At 40.7% G+C, this 26,104-nt stretch overlaps 1 protein-coding gene across 8 annotated transcripts in view; it reads left to right on the top strand.

Annotated features, from left to right (window-relative positions):
- INPP4A (inositol polyphosphate-4-phosphatase type I A) overlaps positions 1-26,104 on the top strand; it is a 137,412-nt gene that overhangs the window by 26,114 nt on the left and 85,194 nt on the right. The gene's annotated exons all lie outside the window — the stretch shown is intronic.

Below are 26,104 nucleotides of genomic sequence, written 5' to 3'. Positions count from 1 at the left end.
TAATCTTATGCAGGCAAGTTCTTATCTTGCTGCAAGTGTAAGGTAATTTATTTCTATTTAGYTCACAGTGATGTGAGGTTAAGCTAAGTGACTTTGTGTTTGCTGTGGTTCAGTTGATGCATTGTAACTTGCTAAAGTTCAGTACCTTGATCTTGAGCTTTTATCTTTGTAGTCATCAATGCAGCATGTCTGATCTTCTTGACARGCAGGTCTTCTGAGCCCAAGAATGGCATTCCTGTCTGTCACATCAGTGTTTTTCTTATGTCTAAGATCTTCTTATGCTATTTAGATTCTAAGCACTATTTCTAAAAAATATATTTTCTATTCTGTTCTAGAAGTGCTGTTTTTATGGAATTATATTTGGATTGRGTAGTAGATATTAGTTGTATCTGTTTGGTGACATCTGTCATTCTTGACCAGTCCACTAATCATATCAGTCTTTTAAAGGACATAGTGTATTATAGGAAAAATAAGCTTCAATTCATTCTGCCGCATACACATGTTAATACTACAGTATTACTACACTGAATTTTGTATGGTTACTGGATTAAAAAAAAAAGGAAAATGTATGCCTGTGGGTAGGACATAGCCTCACATTCCTCAGATGTGTGTTTTTATGTGCTGCTTTGATTATCATATGCATTTTCACATGAAGAGCAGGTGGCTGCAATGTTAGGCTCATGTCTCAAGATATGAACTTGTTTTAGATATGACTGGCCTTGCTGAAGGGGTTCTCTACAGACAAGTGGAGGTGATGGTCTTTTGCTGGGCTGACTGGTTCTTATGGTCCTGTGGCTGATATGCTATGGCTGCAGGTTCCCAAGACCTACCAGTCCATGAGAGAAACCCTGGCAGCTTCTCTGTGGCTGCTCTTCCTCTTTCCTGGTCACTCTCCCTTCGAAATGAACAGACTGGTGGCCCAGACTCCTCTTTTCTGCTGCTGAACTTGGGCCAAATACTTCTGCAATATTCCAGTCCAGGAAACTGGAAGCTGGTTTGGGTGCAGCTGCAATGTGGCCAACGGTCAAAATGCACTATTCAGCCTCATTAAATAACCGTATGGGTTTACACATTTGTGAGGCTTTAAATAATCCTAAATTGGTGGTTCTTTTAATTGAATTACAACACTTGAACCTCTGTGATCTGTATCTTCAGACTTTGCTTTGATAAATCATGAAAGAAAAAGTATTTGCACTGTTGCTTATCTTTAAGAGTAAGATCTGAGACTTTCTCCTAGTCTCACAGTGTTAGAAGCTAAGCCTCTTTGGAAGACATTGAATATCACAAGGTTTATAATTCCTGGTGTGATATATAGGTTCACAGTTGCTTTAAAACTTCKGACACTGCTCCAGCCTCACAACAACACAGTGACTGAGAAGTATACCCTGTCAACGTGGTGCTCCTCCTTGTGGTTCCATCCTAAGATGTTTTTCTCCCTTAGTTTTCTTTGCATACGTACCTATCTGGTCTGATTTTCCATCTCCCGATGCAGCATTAACCTATACGTGGATGAGTATGGACCTATGCAATAAGATGAGTAGGTACCTCTGTGCTCTCAACTTAAATATATGTTTGCTGTATTTGCCGAATTTAATTTAAAATGACGCTAGCTTTGTAGTCTGTATAATTTGCTGTTCTAAAAGACATTTTTTTGATAAATCCATTAAAGAATTTCTTGTAAATACAAGAATAATTTTCTTGGCATAAAATTTACATTATTCAAATGTTTAAAAGTTTCTGGGGAAAGATTCAGTTCCTGCTTTTACTTTTAAACATGACACCTGCTTATAGGTRTATTTTTCAGGTAGATAATCAGCTTTGCATGGTTTTGAGAGCTCTATTTTAATCATTTGAAAGGTGACAAAGCTGATAGACTTGGCAAACTAGAGCAAATTGACTAAAAGACTAGCTGATTGATTTTTGAGGTGATTCCACTTTGCTACAAGTCTCTCAAACCCTTCTTTAGCACCCATGTCTCAACATGTCTCAATCTATATGCTGTAAAAAAATGAATTATATTTTGTTTGTTCAGACTGACCACATGATACATTTTCCAGAAGAYTGAATACTGTTTGGATGTTTCCATAATCTCTGTCTAAAATAAGACATATTGATTTAACTACTTACACGATTTTTTTTTCTCCCTCCTCCACCYCCCCTTTTTTAAGGGGTGTTAACTCTCAGACTTTAGAGGTTGAGGGGAGAAAAGATGGAATAACACTCTTTTCCTTAACTGGCTCTTACTTATGCTCGTAGGTGATAGTAGGAGCCCACTGGGACTTGATAACAAGTTAGTGATCAGCTTAGAGATAACSTGCTCTACACTAGCTGCTCTTAGTGTAGTCCCAAACTGAATAGTAAGGATGCTGTCCTGTGACTTGTATCTTGCTAGAATTAATTTCAGGCTATTTTGAAAAGAAGACTTGTCAGCTTTGGTACACAAGTTGGAGCATGCCAAGAGTCATGTGAGCTAAGGACAAGTTTTTCTTCTGACTGATGCTTTATTCTCCACAATGCTGTGCCTAAAACAGATTTGTCTTGTACTTAAGTTGTTACTGCCATTAGTTTTATTTATTTATTTATTTATTTATTGAAACTAGACAGCCAATGTTTGAGACTGGCATACCATATTTCTGCTTATTTGTCTACTTATCTACCTTTCCCCACATTCTTCTGCTGTTCTTTGAACTGCGAGCAAACTGAAGATTGCGAGACTTCTGAGGAAAAGGGAGCATGAGAGGCCCAAAAGCCTTCCAGGATGGAAAGAAGCAGCCATGTTACTTTGCCCTTCCTCCCTTTTTTGTCCTCTATCTCCTCAAGAAGGCTYCATACCTAGAAATTCGTTCTGGCAATGCTCAGTTGAAAGAGCATAACAAAAATAAATCAGGAAGAGGACCCTGGCAGGAGAGCAGTGACTATATGCATTATGCTTCTTGAAATAAGCTGAGTTCTACCCAAATTTCCAGGCAGATTTTGCCTGACTTTTGCTCTGTGAAATTTAATCCTTACTATATAAAAGAAAAAACAGTGCGTGGACTTGAAGAGGACAACAAATAGCAACTGTTTCAGGGAGCTATGTTATAAATTTCTGGGTTTTCACAATCGAGTGTCATAAGAGGCCATAAGTTTTGTGGTACTGCCCCCAMCCCWTTTTCTATATGTGTGTGTTCTGCARTATTTGAGATGAAGCCACTTTGCTACAGCACCTTTCCAGGCCCACAGCCTGCACAATAAAATACCCTGTGGAAGCTCTGTAAAGCAGTTCTTCCAGAGCTATTGAAATCTTTTTTCTCTTCTTGTTGGCTTTTCTTTCAGTRCCTCACAATTCTGAAAAATTGCACTAGAGCCAAATGCCAGTGTTACACTTCGAGAAAACTCTAGTGGCTGTAAAGCAGTATTTTTGTCATGAGCCAAAGGCCCAGTAGTTTCAGGAAYGTGACCCAAAACTACGTCCAGGCGCAACATGTCATGTGTTTTCTGTAACTGAACTAGAGCGTGTTCAGGGATTTGGAGATTTGCTTATCTCCAGTTTTGCAGCTTTAGTAGCCAAACATTTGGGCATTGCTTAATGGCAGGCCTGGAGTTTTTGATCTGTGGTCCATGAAGTGGTGGAAAGTTGCATGGTATTGCTTTCCCTTCTATTCAGTTGTGTTAAAGAGGCCAAGCAGACCTTAAATACTTAATGTTATGTAGCCCTTGCTTTGGAAGAATTTTTTGCATGATGATCATTAGGTGAGGGGGCTGAACCTGTTCACCCRATGAGGCAAAGCTGCTGTAGCTCCATGACCCAAGGTCCAACCAGTAGCAAGACTGAGAATGTATTCCCAGTAGGCACCCACACACACATATACAGCATACAGGTGCGTGTATGTGTATATGTGTGTACGTATGAATGTATCTATGTGTATATATATGTGTGTCTGGCTACACAGATCAACATGGACAAGCATACTGAGTACTTGCACAAGYGGCACCAGTGGTCTCCTGTTCCCTTCTCTGGCTCATCAGGAGGAAGCTCCATTAGTGGGATGTATATATGCGTTTGGACAACATGTATCCCTTCAGTAGTTGGTCTTAAACACTCAGTCCATCCAGCAACTGCCCCTGGATCCCCAGTCTCCTCCCTGGGACATGTAAGCCCCCTAGGTCTGCAGCCTCACTGCAGTTGTTGGTAGACACCTGCATACCAGGTGCATATTTGCGCATATGCACAAATGGGTCTCAGTTGATGGCCAGGCTCCACYGTCTCCCTGGCACTTGACTGGGACTCCCCTGCTCTTCCTGGCAGCCAAMTTCCCTATGGTCTTGCCCTTAGAGAGAAAGACCCATGAGGCACGCACACATGTCCACACTTTCCTTCTCTCAGGCTTCACAGTTGAACCCCAGACCTTATGGTTTCCCTCTCAGTCAGCCAGGACTGCCCTGGTTTCCCTCAGTAGCTAGCTGCCTCTGTGGTTTCACTGTTGAAGACACCCATGCATGCATGCCTGCACACACACACACACTAGCCATTCTCCCACTTGAACCCAGACCCCATGGTGTCTGGCAGCCAGCCCGGACTCCCCAGTCCTCCTTGCAGTAGCCAGCTGCCCTGTGGTCTCACCCTTGGAGATCCCCCCACACACTTGGTTCCCCAGTCATCTCACCTACTCATCAGCTAGCTTGACTTGATGTTCGCTGGTGATTTTGTCCTTATTCCTGTGCCCTCCTTTTTCTGGCACACAAGTCCTCTCACCTGCTGGCACTCCAACCTCCACACACACATGCATGCAGACTAGAGTCCCCCACACAGGAACAGTTAGGAAGGAGTTTAATAAGACAGGACAGACTATGCTGATGAGGTGCAGGGCACGGCCAAGCAAGTGTACTGACTAGCCCTGTTTATGTACAACCGGATCCTTTTTATCCCCATATATCTTTATTTTCCCATGCTTGTTCCTCCCCAAATTACCTAGATCCCTCCGTTTCTGTGCCTTTGGTTCCTCCCCTAAACACCTCATAAGAAGCCTTGCGCAGTCCCCAGGTGCTGGTCCGCTGCAACCCACAATGCGTCCCACACTGCCAGGCAGTGCAGTCTTCAGTCTGAGAGGTGATGGCGATTGCTGCTCCCGTTGACTCACTGTGATGAGTTTCTCACCTGGACTATGGAGCTGATGCTCTAGGCAGCTCTGGCAAGGCCTGGACAAAGTTTCTGCTTCTCTAAGCAGGTAATTTGGGTTCCTCACCATGGCTCTGCTGTGATGGGCCTGGGAGTAGCGGGGCCGGTATTTCTCAGGTCCCCCCACATGCCATTGACTCTCTGTGCTCCTTTGTGCTTGTGGAGGCAAGCTGTTTGCCACGTAACCTGATGATGATAAGTGTTCAATCCACTGAGATGAGGGAGGCTTCATTTGCTTCAGAGAATCAGTTTTGAAACCTCTGATGTAGAGTTGTGTGATTTAGTTTCTCATTCGCTTTCCTTCCTCAAACTTTTAAGGAGCAGTATGTTCACATCTGAAAAATGTTGATATCAAGATGTGACTGGAACATTTTCCCAAACTGAAACCTGCAGCTCTTTGGTCATCTTTGTCAGTGAGAGAGTTCTTGCCACTTTGAATGAGCACAGTTGAGTATTAACAGCCTTAAAACTACAGTCAGGATGAGGAAACAGAGCTGCAAAAGTATTTTTTTCTGGAGACTTGGCAAATGTTTTTCTTGCAAAATCAAATACTTTTATAAAGCTCTTCTGATTAGCTCTTCCCAGGTCCTCCTGGCTCTTTTCTCTCTCTCCCTTTACCATTGCAGAGCTTCCCCAAGCATCTTGTTTTCTTGTACTTGCTTTTTACCAGCCTGTCAGCCAGTCAGTGGCTCATGGAGTTTACAAATGTGGGTCGGATGTCTCTTCCAATTACTCATCTCCTGAGTCTGCCTTCTTGGATCTTTCTCCATCATACCGATAGCCGTGATGTTCAACTTGCCTGGGCGCACTTTCACCAGAGACTTGCGTGCAGTTTTGCCATCTCTTTTCTATTCCCTGCCTCTAAACTACTTTGCCTTCTGTCTCTCTATCTCCCTTGCACATCTGTTAGAAAGCCACCACAGTGCCATTAATTTCTCTCCTTTTGAGACCAGATGCTAGGAACTGCTCTCAGCTTGGTATAACTGGAAGTCACTGGAAGTTACTATTTCCTCTTGACAGCAACATCGATCTGCTTTGCCTTGCTGAGAGTCTTGAGTCCCCAGCTCTGACATTTCCTCTGTTTCTGTCTGTCACCTTCTAAAAACGTCTCATACCTCTCAGCCAAATCCTTCTTCCCATCTGTATTCTATTTTGAGCTCTACTTTTACCGATTGTTCTCCATGTTTAACTTTAGCACTTCAGCTGCTGCAGCATTTATGTACATCTTCTTGGATTTTGTGTTTTTTGCTAAGCCTAATCCGGACGTATTAGCACCACTTAACTACAGCTCCTGTGCAGTTAATGGAGGGAGGTGAATGCTTCCACAGTGGTGATTCCTGGCACCTAAGTTAGCTCCTGCTTAGCTTAAGTGCTCTGAATTACACTCTTCCTGTCTTGCATGTGAGTGGAGAATTCAGTGCATTTTCTGACTCTCTCAGACATTCTTCAATGCCCAAATTGCATATAATGGATATATATGGATTGTAGTAATTTTTACCCTATTACAAAGATCAGTGGCACTACAGAACTTGAAAATATGGCTTTTTATTTATGTTTCTATTCTTTTATTCCCCATTGTGGGTTGCATCTGTAGGAGGAATCAATATATATATTTTTTTAACTTGATTTTTGCGGTTCTCGCTTTCTATAGGAGAATTTGAATGAAAAAAATTAAGCCTACAGACTATACATTTCCTCTTTTTAGTAGCTAGATTACAGGTTGTTAGTCCTTAGTGATAGGGAACATCAGAGCAATAGAGCTGAAAAGGCTTCTCTCCAAAACTAAACAAATCAGAGATCACACATAAAATACCCCAAATCTGTTACTTTCTTGTGTGGAAAGCTTTTTATGTGGGTTTAAAAAATGATTTTTTCCTTTTCATTCTCTTAAAAAAGCTGTAATTACTAACAATTTCATTCAGATAGGCAAAGTTTGTTATTATCTTGAAAAGACTCAGTCAGGTCTCCATAGTATTTTTTTAAACCTTCAGTCAATTGTTTTTGGGAGGAGAAAGCGGGGGGTAAAAAGTGGGTAGAAATAATGTGAGATCACAACAAAAAGAGACTTGTACTGATAGATGCTATCTAAATTATAGTCCATAAAAATAAACACAAAGCTCATTTATGTGATAGCTGACAAAATGTCAGGTCCTTTTAAAACAGTTTGAACAGTGTTTGTATGGTTTCAGCCTATCAGGTGGATTCCTAAAAAGGTAGGCTATTTAAGAACACAGCATAATAGGCACTGCTTGTATCTTATCCCTTTCTAGACCTACTGTAAAAAGAAAAGTACTCGCACTTTTGGAAATGGCTTAATGTGAAGAAAGCTTTTAGTAGTCTTCCTTTAATTTTAATGTGTCAGTTCCTTTTTCTAGCTTAAATACAGCTTTTTAAACTGAATTACAGCTTGTGTATTTTAAGATTCTTTCTAGAGTTATGGGTGTGGATCACATAGTTTCCGTACTCTGCTGTGCATGAGTAGGAGTAAAGGAAACTGCAATTTAATGCTGGTATTTGGCCTTACTTGTGATTTTCTCACTGAAATAGTGCTATGAGGCAATTAACTGAGCTGGAGGTAGTTTGGTGATTCTCAAGCAAAATGGATGCTTCTGGATCTATAAATGACTGTTCTTGGTATTAGACACACAATTTCTTTCTGAGAACATGCTGAAGATCTGATCCTTTTCCTTCAATTTGGTGTCTCCATTCAATCTTGATAAAACTGGCAAGGAAGAGTATACTGTATTCTGTTTCAGAAATCTTTCATGAAGGGTGGTTAGAATTATTTCTTTCCCAAGATAAATTAATGGAGTACTACTGCTATTTTGGATTATAGCAATCAATAAAATATTTTTACATTACTTGGCTTTGTGGATCTTGCTGGTTTACGTTTGTAACCATCATCTTGTACTTACAGCAGGCTTTTTTTAGTAGATCTTCTTTATTTCCAAACTGATTTCATGGGTGTTTATGAAATCCTAACCTGGCAGAAGTGAATGTACTTTGGAACACACCTTTRTAAGAATATGACTGTCATTTATTTGTTAGGTTCAGAGCTTAGCTTGGAAGTTATCATTTAATGATTCATAAGAAAATTGAGCAATCACAAAGACATTCTGTAAAGGAAAGATCATGGTGACATTCTGACCACTGTCAGAAATATGGTGATGTTTTGGTTGAGTAAGATTTTTTTGGTTCCTTAAATAGTTCTACATTGATTAAACCAGCTTTACAAGCATTGGGTGATGAATAAACAGATTTTTTCCTTCCAAAACTTAAGAACTGTCCAAAAATTATTCAATGATAACCTCACAAGAAAGTTTGTCCAATGTTTAGTGCACTAATCAAAGCTTAAGATTCAGTTTCTAAGACTCCTTTGGAAGTATTAGGCAAGTAGTCAGTAAAATCATTGAAAGTTAAGTGCCTGAATATGAGGTAGGCTGTAGAAACTTCCGTGCATCTCAGCCTCAGACTCTATCTCTTTCAGTTGTCTATTTGTAAAAAAGGAGGTGAAACTTTACCTTTTTCTGCTTTGGGTTAAAAATCATGAGGTAATCTGGAGAGATCTGAGTGTTTCCCAGATCTTTGGGTGCATGCCCGGGTTATATCCTGACTGTCTCAGTGCAAGACCCATGCCAACACACTCGTGCTTTTTCCCACGCTAATTTCCCTACCAAGGAAACCATGGGTTTGTGACTCAGGTGAGTTTGGGAATGGCAGCTTCTGCTCCACAGTGGCAGAGTTTGGAAGAACCAGTGGTCTGTGACCACTGTGGACYTCAACAGGCAAGTGTAAAAGTATCCATCAGTTCCAGATAGCTAAAGTAGACGGAATTAAAAGAAGATGGAATTGGGGGAGTAGAGTAATAGAAAATGTGTACTTTATTGCCTTTAATCTAAAAGGATGATGTAAATGATCGTGTTAGTTTAGGCTGCTGGAACTATGCTACAGGCAGGAGGTTGTATTTAGAGCTATGCACATCATTTTTGTATATAGCTGGAATTGTTTGATGACTTAGATGAATCTAGTCAATAATTGACTGAATGTATGACATACATTTGATGGGAACCTGAGTGGATGAAGATCTTGTAGAATCACAGAATATAGATGTCAAAGAACTAAGCCTAAGTAGCAGTTACTAATGTTTTCCATTTAGTCATGCTTCCTTATCTAAGCACAGAGGCATTGATGGAAAAGGTCAGGAAGTAATAAAGCATTAAACCTGATGATCAGATGATGCAGCATGTCCAGCTATGCCTGCTCAATCTAACTCCCCTTAAATTCAAAGATTCTGAGTTCTGCCCTGTTTTAGAAAAAAAGAAAAATATATACGGAGCAAATCTGGAAGCATCTGTAATCTCAGRTTTTCTCTTACTCCCTTACTACCTTTTCCTGTCTCAATGATGATATCCTGTGCAATGACACCTTTTAACATACAATGAGGTAAAAATAATATAAATCTATCTATCTCTCTGTATATATCAATACATACTTCTGGATTACATATAAAAAATATAAACAAATTAATTTGATAAAAAAGCCACAGCTCAGATGTATCACTTAATATTCCAATATGTACATGGAAAAAGGTGTCATATCTGTTGGAAGTGTCAGTGAATGGTGCACAAGGGTCTGTCTGGGGCAATCTGTCAGTGTGTTTATGTACCTGAAGAAAAAGAACGTGGTTTATTTAATAAGGAGACTTTGAATTTATTCTTAAGCATGCTTGCTTTTCGTATTTTTTACCTTTTTCCTCTTATTACAAATACAAATTGGCTTACATAGGTCTGTGGCTGACTGTTCTTAGAATAAAACTTATAGCCTTTGATATTAAGATGTCTTGAAACCACTTTAGAAATGCCGAGGTATTACTTTTTGTGAGCTTTTCCATGGCCTAATTTTGGGAAAAATCCCAAATGATCTGAAATCAATTAAGTTCTGAATGTTAAAATTTAGATTAATTCTGAGAGAAATAGTTTTCCATTATCAACATTTTTAATAAGCTTTCCCCACCTCAGGCTCCTGCTGATCTGGATTCTGACACACTATCCAACATGTGCCATAATCTTTGAATGATTTCAGTGGTATTTGGTGACACTAATCTAGAGAACAGTTTACAGTTCATCACAAATAAAGGATGGGTTCACCCTTAGTGACTTAAAATTTGTGAGCTTGCAGATAACTCCTTCCAATTGATTTTTTACATGATCTGTTTTGAGAGGAGAAATAATGAACTTTGAGAGAAAGAAAAATGGTGGTTCTTTTAACTTTGGCTTTTGTGTTTGAGATCTGCTACTGGCTAACATTCATTTCAGCCCTTCTCGGTGCTTTCTCTATGTGGTGCTGTATGATCTAACAACAGGAGTAACCTGCCTGGTGAGGGCAATGGGTCCCAGGAGCAGGAGTAACAGAACTAGGCCCTTAAATCTGTCTAGGGAGGCAATTCCTTTTCATGACCCTGCTAATATACGAGGAGAGGATTCCTCTGGTTAAAGCAGGAGTTGGATAACTAGCAAAAGATGACTTGAGAAAACAAAGACAAAGCATTAGAAGTCTGTTGTATAAACACAGCAATCTTGCATTATAGCTCTTCTTTCCTGATGCAAATGAAGAGGAGTAAATTTTATAAGAAATGATGAGCAATAGTCAACAAAATTATTCAGCCTCACATTTAGCTTTATTGTTTTTTGGTTTAGTTTCCCCAGTGCAGCAGATGGCCTTGAGGAAACAATGAGTCTTTGCATCTACTTTCTCCAGCACTGACAATTGTTCTTTCTGAGGCATTTGAAGAACCTACCAGTGATGGGTCACAAAGGCTGGCATGAGATTTACAACGTCTTGCTTTGTGAGGACAACAGGAAAAACTTCTCTCAGAAAATGTATGGAGCGTATTGAACCAACAAAAKAAGTAGATGTAGACAGTTCCCACGAGAGTGTAACATTTTGTTTGACTGTGCAAGGAGCTGTAATGTTTAAGCCATGCAGTAACATACGGTTGCCTCAAAATGAATCTACGCCTGGGTTTGGGTGTCTCTTTTGTTAGGATTCACAGATTAATATTCAATTGAAATTATTGTATAAGTACAGAAAATGGGCCATGCTGGTCTGAAACAGAGAGGTGGTTATGCACTGTAGAAAAAAATAAAGATTGTTTGGAATCAGAATATTGTAAATATGTTGATAGAACAGATTACAATATATTTAATTCTTAGAAGCCTGGGGAGGCCAAGTGTTTTCTTAAGAGCTTTCTCTGCTATCCAGAACGATCTCTAAGGAGTGTACATAAGACTTGAGATAACAGATGCTTCCAGACTTGCTCTGTATAGCTTTTTAGGAGAAAGACAGAGCTGTGAATTTAAGGGGCATTAGGTTCGGCAGACAATAATTGGAAATGGTTCATCGTTTAATTATCAGGTTTAATATACTATTATGGTGGTCTTGACCTTCTCTATCAATGCAAAACATGGACAGATGTTGGTATTAAAGAGAAAAAGGAAGCAGAAGTGGATAGATATGAACAGGCCAGATGCTGAAGATCAGCTGACATCAAGTGCAGTCTGGGGAGCCCTTCTCACCCAGGCAAGCCTTTGCATGAAGCAAATGTGTCAGTGCCTGTATATGCAGAAACCATGGCAGTGTCTGTCCATTGGTTTCTTGTCTGGTAACTATGTCTTTTTAGCTAAGAAATATATTTTGCTTGCCTTTTTTTTTTTTAGCTTATTTCTCTGATCTTAGTCTGTCAGAGTCTCAGAATTAAATTCTTGTTTCATCTCTGGGAACAGAACTTAAAGAGGAAATGGGCATTTAGGTCATCTTGGGCATTTTCACCAGATGTGCAGAAGTACTTCCCTCTGAGATCTGTATGCAGTATGTTACAAGCTTCTTGTAAATTTATGGTTTCTTTCCAGTGCAAGATGTATAGCTTTGAATATTATGAGAGCAATTAAAAAAAAAATTGGAATTGGGTCATAGCTACAGCAGTAACTTGAGAAAGTGTTCTCTCTTAAGAGATGTACTTGTGTGGTATGGTGGAAATGGTTTCCCACAGCCTCTTTCAGGTTGCTTTGCTAACTAGTTTTGTAAGAGATAGGTTCAATAGGCTGCTGAGACATTGGCGGCTGATGCAGCGACAGCAAAAAGTTCAACCACTACGGTGCCTGTAGTCGTTCATCTTCACCAGTCTTGAGGTAAATGTGACAACTAAGTGCATTCCCTTCCCTCCTCCGTGACCCAAACTCTAATGCTCTGCAGTGGTCCACGTGTGCCTTCCACTGTTCATTGTCAGTGCGGGATAAAGGTTGTGGTGCTCATGCTATTCCTGGTAGGAGTTTTAATTTTCCAGAGAAGCAAAGAGTGCTTTGGTCATAGAACATCACAATACCTGCAGAAGATAATTAACTGGAAGAAATCAACCTGTTACTGATCTGGAAGTCTAGTAGTCCAGTGGCAGTACTACTGAAAAACTGAAATTGAGTTTCTGTTCTTGTCTGTGCTGTGCACATGTGAAGTGACTTTCGTTAAGTCTTGTGGTCACAAAGCTGTGCTTTTTGAAACAATACAACAGTATTTCCCTTCTCAACTGTTTGCCTTTTGTCTCTTTTCAAAATAATGTGCACCTTCTGGGGTGAGTCTCTTTTACTGTGTGTGTGCACATGGCGCCTAGCTCCATATATCACTGCCCTCTAGACAGGGCCTATGGAAAGTACTGTAATGCCCATCACAACAGTAAAGACAGTCTGGGCCTGTTCAGAAGAGGTGTTCTGCTTTCTTCTTGAAAACATTTGCCTGTGCTCCTCAAGAATTTGCGTCTGTGGACTCTCACCTTTCCGTAGGGTTCAGAAAACCAAGGCTGCTAAATGCTAAGATGCAGCTGTGTGTGCAGCTGATGGAAGAGTGACTGGAAGGTTTGAAGGTGGCAATGTGAAGGAGGAGGTGAGGCATCACTGTGGATACTGCCAGTGGTCTTCAGTCTGCTTCTGTTGCTGTATTGCACTGGGACCAGGTTCATCCTCAAAGAATAAAGCATTTTTATTCTGGGAAGAAAAAAGATCGAAGAAGTAGAAGTAAGTTTTCTCAGTAATAGAAATTTGACTGTAGACTGAGCTTTCATGAAAAAGCAAGTTAATGTGGAGTCTGACAGTCTGAAAGATGATGTGGGAACCATTTCAACCATCATTGCCATGATGACTTGAGGAAAAAAAAATAYCCCTGAGATAGGGACTTGAGGAGAACAGGCATCTTTTGTCCAGTCATTTGCAATGTGATCTTTTTATTATTCTCTTATTCTCTTTATTATCCTTATAAAAGGACTAGGAGTGTGTGTGTGTGTGTGTGGTGGGGGGAAGTTGTTTGGGTTTTTTTTCCAGGCATGCTGTGGATTTTAGCATTCTTTTGCCAATATGACCATTTCAAACATGAAAATAAAACCTTGAAAGCTCAAGTGCAGCAAAGGTTCACTGCTGTTAATAAATCTGGGGAAAGGGTGGGATTTAACAGCTCCTGAAGGTTTTCCAAGCGATAGATAGAATGCTACTGGTTTTAGTGGTAAGAATGTAGTTTAAGTGATTTTTCGTAGGCACCAGCTATACTTTATCCCCCTTGTTTATGTTAGCTCCATGGCCATGCTTCAAGGGTTGTTTTGCTCAACTTGATTCCTCATCATCTCTTGATCTCTGCCAAGCCAGTATTCTTGGCTGCTTTGAGATGCATGGAGAGAGTAAACATTCACCATCAATAATATGAGGTTTGCTCAGCTGCTGTAATAACAACCAGTTGCAATAGTGAATAGTGTGCAGTGCATATACGTGCATTGCATGGGTGGGCTTGCCTTTAATTTGATTAGGCTTTGCAGAAGAAGGGCTTAGTTAAAAATGAGAAACCCACAAAACCCTAAAAGTCATTCTTTGATATTAGCTTTTCCATGAGAAATCTCACTACAAGTCTGTTTATCTGGGTGATAGCCAGCTGGGCTGCTGAGTGTGAGGAAGGATRCTTGGCTATAAATGCTTTGATGTAAACCAAGGAGCTTTTCCCAAACTATCTGGGATGTTTATATGAATGGCTGATAGGCAGGTCTGCACGTTTCTACGGCACTGTTCCTTGGGCTAGTGGCTTCTTTTGACAATGCTCTTCTGAATTGTCCCATTGTGATTTGTTTCTGTGTTGTCGACCTGCTGGGTCAATAGTAGAGAGGTTTGTCTGCCTTTTTGGATCGCTGGATTTCTCAACACTGTAATTACGCAATATAATATGCTATTCAGAAAGTAAAGTGTAATCAGTTCAGTGTTGCCAGGCCACATTCACAGACAGTGCATCTCGTATTCAGTGCCTAGCTTTGACCCAGATGCAGTCCCCTGCAGCTCTGCTCTTTTCCCGTAGGCTCTTCGCCCTGCATCACAAGGATTTTCGCACGTGTGCGTTCCTGATCCTTCCTACCCTTGTCCTCTCTCACTGCATTCAAAGCTGTATTTGTCCTCCCCACAGAACTTAAGAGGTCAAAGCCCTTTGCTAGAAACTTGTGATGAATAAACAGATGCTGCCCTAACTTTCTGTTTCAGAGTATTGCTTGTGTTTGACTCCTGTCCTTAGTCTTGGTGACAGGCCTGCGCTCACAAATATGCTTGGACAAAACACCTGATACTCACAGTAGCGTAGCACCTGGCAGACCACAGTATTGACCTGGCTTGCAGAGCAAGCTTTGACATTCAGGGTAAATATATTCAGAGACTACCAGAATTACCTTCCTGAAAAATAACAAGCAAAATTGCCCCCCAAAAATAAACTCAAACTTGCCGCTGAAAGAAAGAGCCGCAGTGGTCTACTGGCATGCACAAATGCACAGGCACACGGGCGGCGTGTGGGCACGCGCCCGCGTGACACGGARCCGGGGAGAAAGAGAAAGCAAGCGCTGAAACTTAAACTCCTCCTGCAGCTCTGCATCTGCTCTGAGTCACGGCTATGACTCACACCGGCAGCGCTCRTGTTAGCTAGCGTTCAGATGGAGCAGCTCTGGCAAGAGAAGAAGCAGGTTATATTATTGATTACCTGCTGCAGCCGGCACTCGCGCCAAGGTTTCCCTTTTACGAGCACAGCTGAAACGCAGGAGGCTCTACTGAGCGCTGCTGTTGTTATCATTTCCTTAAGGTAAGGCTGCCTGTTATTTGCTAGAGAAAGATGTGAAAGGTAATGTAGAGCTTGTGATGGTTGAGCATCTTTCTGCTGCTGCTTGTTCTCAGAGGATGCTGGTCTGTGCAGCCCCATTACTGCAAAGCTTTGTCTCGGCTGCTTGCGGTGCCGTATGGAGAATCGTAGGGTTAATGGGCAGTGCAYGTCCTAGGAAACAAAATAACTATATTCTCATTCATTGATGTTATGTAAGGCATGGCAGCCATGTTAAGGACAGAAAACCTCTTTCGAAGAAACAGTGCTGCTAGACAACTAGTTTTTCAGCAGCCTTCTGCTTGTTCTTTGGAGAGCACTGCAGTCCCAGAGTCCTTGCCTAAAACTGAATTTACTGCTTTCTGAGTTTCTATGTTAATAAAATTAAAAAAGTAGCATTAGAAATGACTGAATAATAGTAGTTCATCCTTAAAATCACAGTGGTTTGTCTTTAGTATTCAGGCTGGGTGTATGTGTGCACTGTGATCTGTGCATTGCCAGGATGTACATCTTGTTTGAATAAAGTGAGCTGCTTCAAATAGTTGAAACAATACCTTCAGATGCTTTTTTTTTTTTTTTTTTTTTCATTTGGTGCCACTACAGGCCCATATATAATGTCCTGCTCTGCTAATTGGTTATATGCAGAAAGTGGGACATATTCTAGTTAGAGTTCACATATGCACAGTGACTAAAACAATCTTTTGTAGTGATTGTAGTGCTATTTTATTCACTCTGGTGCTATAATTTTAGTGTAGTCTAGACTGGTACTACTAATTATCTTCACATGGAATCTACTGAGATTTTTTAAATTAAGGTCTTGTTTTGTTTTGTTTTGTTTTTAAATTGCAGTAATGGACTTATAATTCCATTCAGATACATCTCACAGTGAGACTGGCAGCTCTCTTAATAACAAGGAAGCCTAGTCACTTCTGTGTATTGTTTTCAGGATAGGAGAAAGATGGTATTTTGGAGAACTGATCATTCATTCACTAGCTTACTTTCAATTACCTGAAAGTACCACTAATTTCCATGTAAAATCTACCCAGAAATGACAACTGTCTCCTTTCAAGGAAATACTACAGCGCGCTTTAGGTTCTTTTTAAATTTAATCTACTATTTGCTAATTTGAAGCATTCACTGATGCACAGTGTTTTGTTCTATGTTACTATGAATTAACTAGATTTGGCATTATTTCCTTTTTAAAAACGATTAGGATTCTTAATAAAATAAAGAGAAAAGTTTATTAGTGCATTTGCAGTATCTTCAGACTTCTTGTGATGTCCAGCCTAGCTCTAATATGAGAGAAGCTTTTAAAACAATGTCATTCTTGGACACCCATCTCCCAAAGCAAAATTTTCATCACTGATTCGTAGTTTAATGATTTATGCTTCTGGTTTAAAAAAAATTATATATACATACATATAGATATATGTGTGTATATATATATGTATGTATGTATTTCTCACATTACAGCATAATTAATGCAAGCTAGTTTATCTAATATTAGGTGTGCAGTGGATGGAAGGCTTCCCAGTATTGGAGTCCTGGCAGCTGGCAGTCTTCCCCGCCCCCCCCCCCCAGTCTGAACAGATCCAAATAAAACACTCCTTTAGTCCTAACTTTTCCATTGCTTTGAATCTGAATTAATGTTCTCTGAGATTGTGTATCAGGATTCTGTTTGCCATCAGGTTTGTTTTTAAGCTTGTATGCTTTTAGACTATGTATTCTGTATTATGTCAAATTAGAACAAATCATTGATGATAGTAAAACTTGCATGAATATATTTAAAAGATAGGATGATAGTGGCACCTGAACTAACATAACTTTGAACACAGGCTCTCCATCCTGCTTGTCCACAGACTATTTTTGCTAGTTGTGACCACCAGAGAGAGCTCCCTCCGATTACTCTGGTGCTTGAGTTATCCCTGGGTCTGTATCCCTTATTTAGTGGAATGCCATAAATGTAAAAGAACATCAGCTGAAAAAGAACAGAAAGCCCAGCCTTGCAGGGTAGATGGGCAGTCTGTGTAATGTGGAAAGCTTGGAGTAGGAAGAATTGAATTAAAAACATTTTTTAGCATTGATTTGTTACAATTGTGTCGTGGTGATTACCTGCCTTCTTTGAAAGATAAGGACAACTCATAACTAAAACGTAAATAGCCAAGGTAGAAAAGTTTTCTGCAACAAAGTGATCTAAACTTTTTGTTCAATGCAAAGGAAGCAGTTGCTTTTGATCCTTCTGTTACAGAGATTTGGTCAAGAATCTGCCCACTGGTCACCTTGCAGGATAGTTTTTGTTGTTTTAAGTTGGCTTTGCATAAGGCCGTAAAGGCAGCATAGAGTAGAAGCTATTAGGACCGTTTCACCAATTCTTTTGATGAGACTTAAAGTGTGTGAGTTCAGATTTTCCTAGCACTTTTTTTATTTTTCCTGTAGTTTAGGTATTTCCAGTAAGCCCAAGTGGAAGATCCCAGCTTTCTGTTCTCCATTCCAGTTTCTAATCTACCATATGTTGGCCCAGCTTGCAGCTGGTTTCTCATCTCTGCATTACTCCAGAGCCTGTGTTTTGTTATCCCTGCCCTTGTTGAGGCTTTTGCACACTTCCTGGTGAATTTTCAGCTCCTGTTTTCCACTCTCACTTCAGCTGCTCTGGCGAACCAACCCTTGGTTGGTTTCCCACCTAGGCAGGCCGCAAATGTTCATTTTCTGAAAACTGTGTGTTCTCTTGGAAGCTGCGGAGCTCATGTAATCCAGTTCTTCCCTTTTGTTCCTGTGCTGCTTCTGCGGCTTACTACAGGCATGGTGTTAGCTGCCCTTTTTCTTTCATTTTCTTTTGTTTTTTGGGTTTTTTTTTTTGGTTCTTCCTTTATCCAACCCACTTCTTCCTCCCGTGCCTTCCTGTATTTGTAGCTTTCCCCTATGTGTGTTCTTCTGAGCCCTCTGCCTGCCTTCCTGGCACGTGCTGAAGAGCCCTGCTGGGTTGTCTCCCATCTCCCACGTGTGCTGCTTGCCCAGCCCTTGAGCAAAAGTTTTGGCGTGGGCAATGACATCCCCCTCCTGCCGGCGGTTCTGCCTTCCCTCCGGTGACAAGGGGAAATGACTGTGCGCTAACTGCTGCTGTTGCCTTGGGCAGTAAGTGGAGAGGCGTGGGGCACTCGCTRGGAGAAAAGTAAACGCCTCTCTCCAAAATTCTTGCTGCTTTGAGACCTTCGGCTGGAGGAAGCATCTGCTGTCTTATAATATATGAAAGCTATGTCAAGCAATGATTTATAGCCAGCCCTGATAACTGGCTGATTAAGATCTTAGGGGAACTCCAGTTTCACTGTTGAAATGGATTAATGTGAATCATTTTATTATGGGTGGTTTGAGGATGCTATTATGGTTTTACCTAATGATCAACCAAGAATGGAGCACTGCCATACCTGACACTGAGTTTACACAGAGTAGAAGATGGTCCCTGCACTGAATAATGGTTTTGTCACATTGTTTTTAGTGCAAAATATGGTTGTCGTAGTTTATAAGGTGATTTGCTATTTATATTAGACTTCACAAAACAGAACTCTTTTCAACATACTAAATAAAAGCAGAATATTGATGTTTGTTTAATCTTTCATTCTTTCATGTCAAAACTGCCAAGCATTTTTAGTTTCAAMTCAAAATTTGAGAAGGAGGGAGGGGAAAGGTTTGAGTTGGTCTGGATAAAAATGTTTTTATTTCTTTTTTTTTTCACCTCTGTTACGAGTAACCCCTGAGAAACTGGGGTTTATATTAGAATAAAATCCTTGCACGTGAGTGGTATGGATAGCATTGTTTTCAGTACCTGTTTGTTGGGGAGCTCTTTGGGTAATTTTTAAAAATYACAATTTTTACAGTCAGTGATTTTCTTGGAGGTGGGAGGGCATCTGCTTTGTTCCTGTAGTTTTTCCTGTTTCTTGAATAAATCTGCTTGTTTGGATTAGATTTGTTCCCTAGCTTTAAAGAGGATGGGGGAAAGAACTGTTAAATCTGTGTTATCATTATGTCCTTAAAAGCTCTTCCCTCGGTCCTGGGGTGGTGTAAGCAGGGGACACAGAGGAAGGTGATGAATGTGTCAGCTTGCTGCGGAAGGTCCGAACTGCTAGAGGGGTGCTGTCCCACCTCCATACATTGCACAGTGTTTTGTATCATGCAGGAAAAGTCACAGTTTCAGTTTTTGCACACTGGTACCTTTGTGTACCCTCGAGCATATGTGAGTTTAAACGAAGAGTGAAAGGCAGAGCCGACTACTGTGAATAAAGCAACGCCGGACCTTTCATTTGTCTTCAGGCRACTTTGCTTAGTCCTTCATGCCTGCAGCCCCTCTGCCCTGTTCTGCAATCAGAGCCAGCGCAAGGGTGAGTCTAGTTCATTATGCTCTGGCTAAATGAGATTATGACCTGGATTATAATGCCATGATATTTCTGTGCTGATTTCCCCTTATAGTTTATATGGATACAGAAATCTGGGATTAGCTCAGTTTTTGTTTCAGTTTGGCGTCTCATCTTCTAAAGCAGCGGTCCCTCTCTTTGCGGTGGGGGCTTAAACAAATGATAGCGAATTGGTAGATATGATGTCTCGCTTGACTCTGATGTGACCTTACRCATTCAGGTGAAACACAATATAAAAGAAATGGGTTCATGATCCGTAATGCAGATGTACTTCTTTGGTAAATCCCTGCTAGTGCCAGATGGTAGAGCTGCTACAGGCAAAGGTGAACTTTTGACAGAGCACCGGACCAGGTTGCCCAGAGAGGTTGCGGAGTCTCCTTCTCTGGAGATATTCAAGGCCYGCCTGGATGCAACCCTGYCTAACATGCWCTARGTGACCCTGCTTAAGCAAGGGGGTTGGACTAGATGATCTCCAGAGGTGCCTTCTAACCTTACCGATTCTGTGATTCTGTGAACTAAGCAGTATGCCCACTTCTGCAGGTTACTTGGGCAGGGTAAGAAAAGACACTTCAGTATTTGAAGTAGCACTGAAAAGCCAGTAACTTAGCAAGTTTTCAGCATGCCCTAAGTGTATTTTAACCCTCAGATTCYGGAAATACAGCCTGCTCTAAAAGATTTCCTCTGTCTCATTTCAGAAATAGACACTAGCAGTCTGATTTTAAAACAAAAGATTTATTTTTTCCTGGCATCCATGCTATTTCTGTTGGGTTACAGGAGAGCTTCTCCTCAGGACATGAACCAGCATGGTAAAATGTTGATTCTTTTGGTGTACACTGAGATGTGAAATAATAATACCAGGGTGGTGGTTTCTTCTGTTGCTTCAGGAGAGTTTGGACAGAAGAGCCCTTTAGAGCTCTGTGTGTCATTAAAAAGGATTTATATGAGAAGGATCACATTCTGAACATTACTATCAGTAAATATCAGTATTGTGGGTGGCAATGAGAGATGTGAAAAAAAATGCATACAGCTGAGCTGGCTGAATGTGGTCTTTCTCTTTTAAACTTTCTCTCAAATGTAGGCATTCGGGAAAAGTTCATTATATTATTCTCTGATCCTGAGATAAGTGGATGACTTTCAGACATATTTTGGTAAACAGGAGTTGGTGAATAAAAGGAAGAATGTGGCCTTTGTGATTTTTGCCTATGTAGGCAGGATTTCTAAATGTCATTCTATGCCTATGTAGATTCATTGGTGAGAACATGATATTGAAAGCACTGATACTTCTACAGGATGGTCATTTTGCACAGAAAAAAATGACTAGAATTTTCTTAGTATATGTGCAGTGAAATAGATTTGCGAACTAGACTATCAGAAACAGCTTTGGAAAGACGAGTTCATTTTCTTGGCTCTCCTTTTGCAAGATCTGCTATTCAGCTAAGGGGACAGAAAGGAAGCCAGGACATAACTGGTCTTAAATTTATGAACTTGAGGGAAGTTGTTCTCATTTTATCTCAGAAAGTAAGCAGAGAGTGCCTGTGTTTGCAGATTGTCCATTTTTAGAATTTACAGCATAGTGTAGTAGAGTATGGGTGCTGTCATATAATTTGCTGCTTTCTTAAGCTAGGTATTGCTTATTACTGTGAAGAAGCAAATTAAATAAAGTTTTAGTCCCAAGTTTGTACTGAAGTGACTTTGTGTCTTACAGAGGGTCCTGTGAGAGAATCTGCCGCGCCAGCAACATTTGCTCGATGCTTACAGAGGGTTTGTACGAGCCATGTACCTTAAGCACTTTCACTAAATACAGAGTGAAGGGAAGTAGCCCCCTAAGGATGTGATTATGCTATCTCTTAAAACAAGAAATGGGGAGTTGAATTGAAGGAACTGTGTTTGCCAGTGTTTTGTCCACGCTCTGAAGATCCAGATCTGTACTCTCTGCAAGAAAGCTACCCAGCACCAGTACTAGAGCTGTTCAGGAGGATTATTTTGGTGGGTTCTGTGAAGCCCTGGCTGGAAGGACTAGAATGAAAAATGGTGAGAATTGTCTTCCATCCCACCACCTTAATTTGACACATTTATTGCCATATAGTGAAATTACATCCTTTATTGTTGTCTCCCTTTTACTAGCATCTTTTGCACCTGAGTATTTTTGTCCCTCTAACTAATATGGCCTGAGAGAGACCGAGTCGATTGCGTGAGATTTCCTCCTTTGTGAAACAGCAAATGGTGCTCAGGGCTGGTGTGGGCAGCACAAGACCTGGCTTTGTGGCCCACAGAGCAGGTGGGCTCRCGGCAGGCAGAGGCRCCTTCGGACAGGAGGGACCCACAACAGCTTCRGTTGCCAGCCGGTTGCTCTGTGCCCTGGAGAGGGAGCTGGAGCTGGTGGCCATTTGCATGGGGCAGTTTTTTACTTGACCAAGAGCTCTTTTACATGATCCTTTTGAAGACCCCATGTCACTTCAATGCGCAGGGGTAGTGGAAATGGCCAAGCACGTTCTGGTTACAGAGAGAGGGACCCTTGCTGGGCCAGGGGAAGGATAATTTTCTGTTTGCGCACTGAGCACTTGAAGGAAGTGGCTGCTTCTGTGCATGGAAGCAGTGGGAGGCCTGTGTGTGCATGAGGAAGAGAGGGCCTTAGCTCCCACACCCATCGTGTCTGAGGTTTGGCCACTCTCTAAAGCTTTGCCTTTTTTTGTGGGATGGATGTATTTGCTAATAGCTCAAGAAGAACTCAAGGTTCRTTTCTATGCTCCTTAGTGGGATTTATATTTCAAATACGAAAACATCTCTGCAATCTTTACTTTCATGGGAAATCCAAAGATGTTGCAAGGGGCCAATGGTAAGATTTTATTGAGAGCTAGAAATACTTCGACACATATAACAATTGTYTTTTTAAACACGAGAGATGTCTTTTAAATACCAATTTTATGTAAAACTTGGCAAAAAGATAAAGAGAGGGCAGAAGAGAGTCACTGACTGGTCTGAAGATACGTTTAGCTGATGTTAGATCTGTGATGAGCAGAGACAAGAACTCTCTAGTAATTTCACTCCAAATTTGTTCGAAGATTTGATACCCATTTCTGTCATGAGCTAGGCACYCAGGATAAATGGGAAGAGTAATTCCTTCCTAGCACATTGCCTACATGTCACCAATGATGTTTGCAGACTTCTAAAAGGTTTCTAAGAGAAAGAAGGGAGGTTGTAAACAGGCATTTGGAAGGACTGTGGTAGCTGATGGGGAGAGTAATACTTGGCAGCATTTATTTTTTGGAAGTATTAAATCACTTCTCCAACTTTCTTACAGCTAGCTGGGTTTTTTCCCATTCTTCTGTGGTCCATGTTTCTAGCACCTCAAAAAGCAATGTCTTCACTATAAATGTGAGACTGGTTATGCGCAGAAGCTAATAAGGCAGCTCAGAGCTCCCCAAATTATGCTGCCCATTTCCTGGCAGGAGTGCTTGATGTTCCAGTTTGTATCAGTCCTCAAATTGCACTTGGYGGCCCATCAGGTACGACTGCATGACAGGTCAGCATGATGGGTTACCCAGCAAGGAAAACTGGTTGTTGTGTTACCATTTGTAATTTTTCACAGAAGTGAACATCCTTAGGAAATTATTGTTTGGTTACTCTGCACGAAGATAATGTCCATCAATTACTGCTTGGATATTTAGTTTTAAAACAGAATATTAATTAGCCTGAAAGCATGGCTTCCCTGTGGTAACAAAAAGAMCAAAATTCCAGACAGACATGTGAGCATTCAGTAGCTAAGAAAAATGTGTCTTACAATGACAGTGATAAAATAAAAGACAGGTGTGCAATTCTTAGCTCATGGACACTATTCATTTTACTGTCAACAAAATAACAAAAATGTTCAAATTTATTCATTGCTTTCTGGATGTTCTTCATACACCTCATCTCTTTGGCACAAGCACTTAGTAAATTGTCATACATRTAATAGCAAACTGAGCATCTCCTTAATATTTAAAATAGAATATGCAGTGCACAATCCACTCACATCAACTAATTTGATCTTGAGACTGTATTTTGTAATTCCTTTTTTCTTACTTTCTATTTTGTAGGACAGCACTGTGCATTTGTTAGCTAGATTGACTGGTGGAGGTGTGTGTGCCTCTCTCTCTGAGGAGATTTGATGTCTGGGATGTGCTGTGGGTTCTGGCCCCATGTTTGTTTGGACWGGGGAGGTATTGGTACATCCTGTGATTTTCTTTCCATGCAAATCAGCTGTAGAGTGGAGTGAGCTGTGACTATGTCTCTGCCCAAAATGGAGCTGTGACTCATTCAGGACACCTAGCCAAGCCTAGGAATGGTAAAGGACTATTGCATCTGGTAATACAGATATAGTCCTAGATGTGTGTTTTATTTCCTCCCAGAAGAGAGCTGAAAATAGCTGAAGCTGTAGTGTTGTGAAAGTACGGGTTGGGTATATAATGCAAGCAAGCCTGAAATAATTCTGGGGAAGTCAGATGAAAACAGTTTCCTCCTTCCTTCTCTGCAAGTCAGATTTTGATGGAATGGMATGAATTACATCTTAATACTTCATACATAGTATTAATACTTCAGAAAAAGTTGCCACATTGATCACAAAAATAATATTCTAATAAAGAAGAGGTTTTGTTTTCTTTAAAATCCCAAAGAACAGTATTTTAGAGTGGAATATGAAGGAAGACTCCAGGAAATTATAGATTATTAGTTTGTAGAAGACTTTAAAGAAACTTGTCTTTTACTGCTGATCTTAAAAATGGGCTCAGATTGCTCCATAAGGCAGAGAACAAGGTCAGGCAGAGCACAGTGGAGTGCTCTGTATATTCTGCCTCTGTCCAGTTGAGGGTTGTGGCACTGGTCATAGCTATCTTGACCTAGAAAAAGGAAGGCATAGTTCAGGTTTGCAGACCGATTATTGGAAACCTGAGTCTTTAGAATATGTTTACAGGAAATGTCTTCTGGGCTATGCTGAATCTGACAACCTGCTTTGAATGAACATTTGTTTGCAACTCTACTGTCATGTGGTTCATCCTCAGCTGCTTGTCCTCTGCAGAGGTTCCTGTTCCTCAGATTTGCCAGCAAAACCAGCAAATATAGTTGTTCCCCAGCTTGGTTTTGTTAATATGATCTGGTTGAAATTGTACCTTTTGCAGACTGTTCTGTTTACCTAGCTGAGTAGCCCAGTTAAAAAGAATAGTTCAGGTGGTAGCAACATGTATAGTTATGCTGATAGATATGAGATGGGGAGAAATGAGGACAAACAGCAAGAGGCAGAAGCTTAGACTGGCTCAACTCCCATGGGAATAGTGTGTCTGTTGGACTGTGCCAAGGTAAAGGCTATAAAAGCTAGTGCCCTGTCAACATTGCTTTATTTTTTACTGCTTAACTAATGGACAAAATCACATCAGGTGTCATGGGTTACTGTGACGCTTCAGAGATGTTGACAGCACATTTAATTGCAAAGAAAAATGGTTAGTCACTCATTCCTCCCTGGAATGACTTAGCTGCTCTCTAGTGGGTGAGAAAGAAAGAAAAAGCATAGGGAGGAGGAGAAAGTGGGGAAATTCCAATAGAAGCATGTACATTCCCAGCTATTTTTGTTTGTTTTTGTATCTGTCCTTCAGAAGGTTTCTCAGTGGTGCCATATGCTTCACKTGCTGCAGTATCTAGGAATAATGGTACAGCAGATCTAGTTGAGAGCTGGTGTTCTCATCAGTTTGCAAGTCTGGTTGCAAGTCTGCAGGGACTGAGGGAAAAGTATCTCAATTTATGTAATTTGCTTATAGTGAAGGATCTAGATGGCTTTTAAAATCTGGCAGCAAGCACTAAAGTTTGAACTGCTATTATCAGTCATTTGCAAAACAGTTTCCATATAGTTTTAATTAAGCAAAAGCATGCTGCAGGGCAAAAAGTTTTGAAGAACCTTTTCTCTATCATTATCATTTTTTTAATGCAGAAAGCCACAGGCAGAATGTGCCAAGAAGCTGGTGCTCCAGCATGATCTGCCGTTGTGTGTTGCCACACTCTTACTGTGGTCTCATTGCTGCTGCATGGCAGGTAATTTTAAAACTATACAACCTAATGTAGAAGAAAGGGGTTTAACTCTGTGCCATGTTGGATTCTCTTATAGGCAAGTGCCATTGGACTGTCTAGCCTTCCTATCTGGGCACATACTACTGATGCTCAATTTAGCAAGCACTTCAGTGTTTCTCAGTCAGATGTTAAAGCACAGTGGAACTGGGATGCAATTAAAAATATCAGTAAAATCGTGTCAAAGAAGAGAATGCATGGGCAGATCTTAAAAAATGTAGTTTCACAACCAAAGTTTCTTTTAGCATGCAGTTCAGAGGAGGAGGGCACCTGCGGGAGATAAGAACTAACA

Source organism: Rhea americana, unplaced genomic scaffold, assembly GCF_003343005.1.
Source record: "Rhea americana isolate MKP2758 unplaced genomic scaffold, rheAme1 scaffold_7, whole genome shotgun sequence".
In the NCBI taxonomy this organism is placed as follows: Eukaryota; Metazoa; Chordata; class Aves; order Rheiformes; family Rheidae; genus Rhea; species Rhea americana.
This window is presented reverse-complemented; position numbering and strand designations above follow the sequence as displayed.